The following is an 8,832-nucleotide window of genomic DNA, read 5'->3' as shown; positions in this document are numbered from 1 at the left end:
TGACAGTCATCTTGTGTTTCTTCCACTTTCTAATAAATGTCAGGGATTTGGCCAGGTCAGGGCACTGAGCCCTTGTTTTTCCCCTTTCTGTGGTTTTTCCATCTGCTTCAGCTTTGATTTATCAGTAATTTTCATCATGAGTTATTCTGTTATGTTTTTCTTGTCACTTTGTTCTTTTTGTTATGATTCACTAGTTATTTCATTTTCATCATAGTTGTCCTTGGTTTCATCATAGTCATTAACAGTTATTCTCTGTTCTGTTTTGATTTGTCAGTTTGTTTTCTTTGTCACTTTTTCTTTGGCCCTTTGTTCTGTTCTAGTAGTTTCAGTCATTGTTTAAGTTATCACTTGTTCCTCTTGATTATAATATTTGTTGAACTGTTATGTCAGGATTGTTTTGGTTATCGTTTGGTCACTGCTTTTTCTTATGGTTTGTCTTACTGCCTTGTTTTCTTAAGTCAGTTTGTGTTAATGTCGTTTTAGTATTTTGCTGCATGTCTCCTGTTCAAGTCTGTGTTGCCAGTTCATGTTTAGTTTAGTTCTCATATTCATGTTTGGTTCTTGTTCTTGTTCTGTTGTAGCTGACTTTTTGTTTCACTTCACATCCTGCACCCGCCTCGTGTCTTTGTCTCCCACATTTGATTCTGTCTGTTTTGAATTTTCATTCTCCTGCTCTTGCACCTGCTCACGCATCTTTGCATCTGACATCACTCCACTTTGTGCATTCCCTTCCCCATTATCTTGCCCATGCTTAATCTTTGTTCACTAGTCACGCCCCCTTCCAGAACTTTCACTGGCAGCTGCATCTTGTTCCACTAATTACACCACCAGTTATTTAAGCCCTCACAGTCTCACAGCTCACTGCCAGTTTGTCGTCGTTTGTACACATCCTAGCTCTTGTTTTCAGTCCTGTTTTGCCTTGCTGTGTTTTTTGAATTCTGCTCTGTTTTTGACTACGCCTATCACCTCATCCCTGATGTCAGTGTTTGCTTGTGCCTTCGAACCCTGCCTGAATATGACTGCGTTTTTGCCTGACCCTGTTTGTACCTCCGCTCCGCTGATTGATCACCGGTGTACCGAACCTCACCCAGAAATAAAGATGACTACTTCTTTTACATGTAAACCTGATCTGGGAGTCTGCATTGCGGGTCCAGCTGCTTCGGGTGCCTGGCACCTGCCCGTCCTGACAATAAATAATCATAACAGTTATTGTCTTCTACCAAGCTGCTTGCCTGTTGTCCTGTAGCCCATCCCAGCCTTGTGTAGGTCTACAGTTTTGTCCCTGGTGTCCTTAGACAGCTCTTTGGTCTTGGCTATGGTGGACAGGTTGGAGTGTGATTGATTGAGTGTGTGAACAGGTGTCTTTTATACAGGTAACAAGTTCAAACAGGTGCAATTAATACAGGTAAAGAATGCAGAATAAGAGGGTTTCTTAAAGAAAAATTAACAGGTCTGTGTAAGCCAGAATTCTTGCTGGTTGGTAGGGGATCAAATACTTATTTGCAGCAGTAGCATACAAATAAATTATTAAAAAATCATACATTGTGATTTCCGGATTTTTTTTTTTTTTTTTTAGATTATGTCTCTCACAGTGGACATGCACCTAAGATGAAAATTTCAGACTCCTCCATGATTTCTAAGCGAAAGAACTTGCAAAATTGCAGGGTGTTCAAATACTTATTTTCCTCACTGTATGCATACATACATACATATATATATATATATATATATATATATATATATATATATATATATATATATATACAAACATATAAATCAAATCAAATCAATTTTATTTATATAGCGCCAATCACAACAAACAGTTGCCCCAAGGCGCTTTAATTACGGAAAAACCCCAACGGTCAAAACGACCCCCTGTGAGCAAGCACTTGGTGACAGTGGGAAGGAAAAACTCCCTTTTAACAGGAAGAAACCTCCAGCAGAACCAGGCTCGGGGAGGGGCAGTCTTCTGCTGGGACTGGTTGGGGCTGAGGGAGAGAACCAGGAAAAAGACATGCTGTGGAGGGGAGCAGAAATCAATCACTAATGATTAAATGCAGAGTGGTGCATACAGAGCAAAAAGAGAAAGAAACACTCAGTGCATCATGGGAACCCCCCAGCAGTCTAAGTCTATAGCAGCATAACTAAGGGATGGTTCAGGGTCACCTGATCCAGCCCTAACTATAAGCTTTAGCAAAAAGGAAAGTTTTAAGCCTAATCTTAAAAGTAGAGAGGGTGTCTGTCTCCCTGATCTGAATTGGGAGCTGGTTCCACAGGAGAGGAGCCTGAAAGCTGAAGGCTCTGCCTCCCATTCTAATCTTACAAACCCTAGGAACTACAAGTAAGCCTGCAGTCTGAAAGCGAAGCGCTCTATTGGGGTGATATGGTACTATGAGGTCCCTAAGATAAGATGGGACCTGATTATTCAAAACCTCAATAGAGCTAGAGCTCTGACAAAGCTGACCGTTTGTGTGTGTGTGTGTTCGCTATGCACAGCTACATTAATTAAGTAATCAACACCAAACTGCAAATTGCGAATCACAAATTGCTCTCAATGACATGGCTAAAATTCTTCTGTATTACCTGTGTGTAGATAAGTATAAGTAAGTAAGAGAAGTATAAGTATAAGTAAGGATAAGTACAAATGTTTTGAAACAAAAATCAATATAAAATGATGTAAAACCTGCTATGTACTAAAGACAGATCATGCATTGATGATATTTTAACATCATCGCAAAATCTTTTTAAAATATGATATATGAATGTGCTAAGCCTAGGGGAAAGAAAATAAAATTCACAACAGTGTTGTCAGGATTATGAACCATGGAGCTTTCCACTCTCTTCTGACTTGGCAGATATCATATTAAACAAGTTGCTGGGTTTAAGCTATAAATAGCAACCGCAACAAAGAGTAACCACTTTTGTCTTTGTTAATCACATGCAGAATTGTCTCCAACCCAATGCACACAATTTTGGATTGCCCATGAAATTTAGCACTCATTATCGAGGATCTTAGTAAATAAGGCCATAAGTGTCTTAAATGCTTTATTCGCTAATAGAATAAAATTCTAACAATTAAAGTTGTGGTGTGCAGGATTTAGGGTTATTTCTCAGCACAAATGGCACCTAGCATTCATAGCCATCTGTTCCTTAGTGTGTAATTGCCTGCAACAATGAATCAAAGTGTTTTCATAAGCTTACAATGAACCCTGTCAAGGAAGCTGTCGTTTTGCACTGCCATGTTGATAGAGTAGTCCATTTCACATTTGGCGGCACATCCAGGAGATAAAAAAAAAAAGAAGAGGAACCAGTGTTTGCTCTCCTACAGCTATGGTCAGACGTTTACATACGCTCATCGTAGACATGAATGTCATCGTAATTTTGGCCTTCTAATGATTTCGTTTAACTGTTCTTTTGCCACGGTGGAATGACTATATAGAAAGAGGTGGGTGAACAAGTTTGAATTTATCATGGATCTTCTCTAAACCACACAGGGTCAAAATGATACATACAGGCTCAAATATATACAGACACCACCACTAATATTTTGTTAAATATCCCTTAGAAAGCTGCACCTCGACAAAATGTTTTTGGTAGCCATCAACAAGCTTCTGGCATAATCCTGGCTGAATATTTGACCACTCGTCTTGGCAGAATTAGTAAAGTTCATTTAAACAGACTGTTGTTACATTGTTTGGTGTGTGCGAGCTGAGTACTCCAGAAGTTGCATGTGTGGAATATCTTGTGGCGCAAAGCATTAAGTGGCCAGTTCTTGGGCATGAATGCTCTGCCTAAGCTACATAACATGGCTGAATCTATGGATAACTATGCAGCAAATGTCCGTAGCTTTCCCAAGTAAGTGTGGACAATGTCCCTTAAGCGTGTTCAAATCTGATGTTAAAATCAGAACAATACGACAATATTTTGCAGATAACATTGGCGCCAGGAGTTGTAATCCTGTACATACTGTGCACAAATTTTTGTCACAGCTTTATTTGTGAAAATCATTTTCATTTTGTCCCTCCACTTGGAGGTCTAAGGGTGACCAGCTGGCCTTAATCTCTCCCTGGCAGTTCTTTCAGTAGACACCTCTTGAATTTATCATAAACCATAACAGAGGAGCTGTTGGTCTTGGATCTGGAGGCCATCCGGTCCTCCTGAGCCTGTGCCCCAGAGAACCGCTCTTCGGACGCGTTTTGGATGGAGTATGCACGTAATGCTTTGCTCCCCCAAGGTGATAGTGGAAGTGCGACTTCACACTAAATTCCATGAGATTTACACAAAGCTGAGCATGTGCGTTCAGATTGAAACCTGGCATGGGCCCAGTTTTTAAGTGTGATCCACAAAATTTTAATAGGGTTAAGGTTGGGACTTTGGGAAGGCCATTCCAGAATCATAATGTTATCTATCCTGCTTTATCCAACCCACAGCCAGTTTTGATGTATGTTTGGGATCACTGTCCTGTTGGCATAGCCAATTATGACAAAGTTTCGACCATCTAGCTCTTGATTTGAGGTGAAGTTGAAGAATTTGGGGGTAGTCCATTATTCTATCCACTTTGAGCAATGCACCAGTACTATGGGCAGTAAAACAAACACAGAGCATGATCGTACCACCACCAGGCTTGACAGCTGGAAGAGTGTGACAGCCTCACCTTTAGTCCTCCAAACATACCTCTTACCAAATACCTCAATCTTTTACTTGTCTGACCTTAAAACCTTCCGCCAGAAGGCATTTGGCTTGTCCATGTGGGCAGCTGCAAATTTCAGTCTTCCTTAAAGTGGTTTCATTCTTGGTCAGCACCCTCTCATCCATTTCTATGTAAAACTAGCATTACTGTGGACAGTGACGCTGGTGTTCCACCAGTTTACAGGCAGGACTGAACCTTGGTGGTTACTGGGTTATTGCAGAACATCCTAACCAATTTCCTATCATCTGAAGGTGACAGTTTGTGTCTTCTTCCAGGCCTTTGCAAACAGGTGACATGTCCAACTGAATTCTATTAACATATAATTGTTTGAATTTACGATCTTGGAATCTGTAGCTATTTAGAATGGTGCCAAGAGACATTCTTAACTTGTGCAAATATACAATTCTCTGTGTTAGAGCTTCACTGAGTTCACTGGACTTGGAGTATATGGGTAGTCCAATGAGTGCTGTCAAACACATCCTTCTTAAGCGGACAAAGAGAAACTGCCAGTTGTTGTCAATCATGATCACCAATGAGGAGTTAATAGGCCTTGGCCTTCTCATGTTAAAAATACATTGTAGAACCTTCAATATCACTTATTAAAAGATTTCACTGAATGTATGTACAGTAAAACTCGGCTAAACCATCATTGTATAAACCAGATAGTCGCAGTCACTGGACAAAAGCAAAAATCACAATGCTTTTGTATGGTTTTGCATTTAATAAACACTGTATATACTGGATTTTGTAGAACAGATTTTCGCTCACATCAGACAGCCCCCCCCCCCCCCCCCCCCCCCCCCCCCCAGGTCCCATTGCAATGTATTTCTATTAAAAAAACCTTTGCATGTACCGGACACAGCAGTCTGGCCATGCCCAGTCACTGACACTAGCCGATTCGCGGAAAGTGGGTTCCGTATTTCCTTTATTAAAAAAAAAGCCCATGCATTTATTTATTTTTTTTCAAACTGTGCTCAGATCCAGTGTTGCTGACCGAATGCTCCCCCCCCCTTAAAAATTGGTCCGTCCTGCCTTCACTGCGCATGCATGAGTCTGACTCTCTCTACCCAAAGTGATCAAAGGGAATAATGTGATTATTAACCATCAGATTATTAACCATCAGTCTGTGACACCAGTGCCTAAACAAGGTAGGCAATTATGAACAAAATACTGCTTGCTGCCTGCAATGTAATATGGTGTTAAGTGTCACACAGATATCCCCAGGTGTGGAGAACCAAAGACAACAGCTTTAGATCAGAGCCCTCTGTGTAGCTGCAAACCCACTGTGACCACAAGGGCTGTGATTGGTCACTTTGCCGGTTTCACTCCTTCCTCTCCCATTATATTTTAAAAGTTTTGCATCGCGCACACGATTACATTTCGATCATGGCTCAAATAGAGGAATATTTGGCAGAAAAGTCCACAAATATGACCAACTTTACAACACAGAGTCTAAAATCGATAAAGACACTCAAATGACCTGTAATTCAGGAGGGAAACTGCACGTACAATAAAGTTGGTTTGGAGGTTGATTATGTAAAGAAGTGGAGCTCATTGAGGGACAAACTGATCCAGAAAAAGCGACTGTTCCTGTGGTAAATTGCATTAAGACACCCACCCTTGTAATGGAGAACTTTAGAAAGGTCAGGCGCACGTGGACATCATTATATAACCACAGAGCTACAGAGTTGAAGAAGCATAACCCTTCAGTATTTTTAAAGTACAACTCCACAGCAGACTTAAAAAAAAAGAGTGACTTGACCAAATGTAATCATTTTAATGCACGTAATGCTCAGTGTTTATTTACGGCAGGCGTTTATTTTTTTTTTTCAATGTTTTGACCCAGTCCTTAAATGAGGCAGGCCCTGGCATTTAATCAAGGAAGTATGTAAGCCTAATTGGTGCTGGGGACTCCCCATAGATAGTTTGGCACCTCCTGACTGTAACATTACATACATGTAACAGATTTTCTCTGTATTATACATGTAATAGATTTTATCCATTTTATACATATAGAGGATGTCAATTTTAACTGACAAAATTCACTGGTCCACCTGAATCCATTATATGCGAGTTGTACTATATATATTTGAATCTGTATGTATAAATTTGATTCTGCCTGGATTGGAGAAGATCCACAATTAATTCAAACTTATGCAAAGAATTCTTGTGTTTTAAAGTCATTAATAATTTACTAGTGTGTTGCCCGTGGGGATCCACGGGCTCTAGATTGGGTAGTGTTTATAAAATAGGTAAGTGACATTTTTCAAGGGAGGTAATAAATTATGCAAACTTTCTATAATGATTTTAACTGAAAATGTAGGAAATTAAAATGAGAACGTTTTGTGAATAATTGTATTTCTTATTTGGCACATTTAGTTGATGTCATGTTTTACAACTGGCAAGATCCCTAATTTCTCCAAAAAATATTAGTCCTATGAACTTTCCGTTTTGCAGCATTCATCCTTGACCCAAAATACTTAAGCATACTAAATGACAAATGTCAGCTCCCCCCAGTTTGTCCGTAATAGAAGTCATACTTGACAGGCAGGTAGGTCACAAATGCAAGACTCAACAGCTCTAAATAGTAAACGGCTTTTCTGGTGAGGATAGCAGAGGTCGTTACATGAGAAGGCAGTCCAAAAAAACACAGCACTACAAAATTCCTCAGGCTAAAGCGTGTTCGTTCAAACAGGTAGGAGGTCAGGAACAGAAGGAAGCAGGCAGGACAATGGAACACGAATTACAGAGCTGGAGAGAAGGCACAAGGTGCATCAATCTGGCAAGGAATTACTGCACCCAGTGAACCTTATATAACCCAGATGATGAGCAGCAAATCAGGAACAGGTTTGCATGGAAAGCATCAGAACAAGAGAGATGCCCACCACCAAGAACCCAGGGACAGACAAGAGAAATAGAGACAGACAGACCCAAGCAGAAAAACCCAGCAAGAGAATGAACACACAGAAAAGCAACGAACCAAAAAGAAATAACAAAACAGACAAAAAAAACCCCAAAACAAAACAAAAAAACAGAAAACCAGACAAAATTTCGAACCCTGATAGTACTCACACATGCATGCACGCATACAGAGGCCACTTGGCTTTTAAGATCTATAGATGCTGTGCAATCATTCCACCCTGGCAAAAGAACAGTTTATTAAAAGCCCAAAATTACCATGACATTCACAGCCATGAGTGTATGTAAACATCTGACCAGAAATGTATACACTGACTACTTGTTGCTACTACAGGCTAACAAACCTGAGAACCCTGATATTTTTGTGAAATGGAGGATCATACATCTTGTTTATGAATCCTCATCACCAAAGAAGTGAACACCTGAAGGTGACCTACAATGACATATTACAGTCTACGACCTCACCAGTAGATGACACTATTTCTTACTCACTGTAACTTTAAATTCAGTTTTAATCAACAGCATTTGTAACCAATGTACTGTAACAGAAAAATTAAATTGAAAATGATTATTAAAAATAGTTTGTCACCCATCATTGGTCCTTTGATCTGTGAGCTGAAGCAGAGTTTATACAGATCATCGCAGATTCACCATTTTTCTTCCAATGCTTCTAATTTAAAAAAGTCTTCTGTTTGTTTTTGTGCCTTGCAGAGTAGTGGGGTATTGTAAGAGCAATATCACCAGGAGCTCAAGAGATGTAGGTGTTACATTACGGCAAACAGTCAAACAACTTCCTTCGACGGCGCATCCAGAAAATGCAATGATCATCCATTCTGACCTGAGAAAGGTAATAACACTGTCTCACAATGCATCAGGGTGGTGATATTTGTGGAAAGCAGCAGGAAAATATAAACTGTGTTTCAGAGAATCCCAGCTGGGCAAATAACAGCGTATTGTGCTAAATGAGCACTTTGTTGGTGGCTGAAGCCCACCGGTGGATATGTTGACAATGATTTGGTGCGGTGCCTTCAGGGAGGGCCCATAGCCGGGCATTTGTGAGTGTTCGGCATGGCACTTACACTGCAACACAATTCATAGCAAGGTGAGACAGCCAGACAACAATGGCAACCTTTGCTCTGCTATAACAGCTTTTCATATAGAGCCGAATGAAGAGATGTCATGTTGACTGACCCCAGAATAAAAAATAAAGCCCAACCCCTCAA

Source organism: Thalassophryne amazonica, chromosome 9, assembly GCF_902500255.1.
Source record: "Thalassophryne amazonica chromosome 9, fThaAma1.1, whole genome shotgun sequence".
In the NCBI taxonomy this organism is placed as follows: Eukaryota; Metazoa; Chordata; class Actinopteri; order Batrachoidiformes; family Batrachoididae; genus Thalassophryne; species Thalassophryne amazonica.
Note: the sequence above shows the minus strand (reverse complement) of the source record.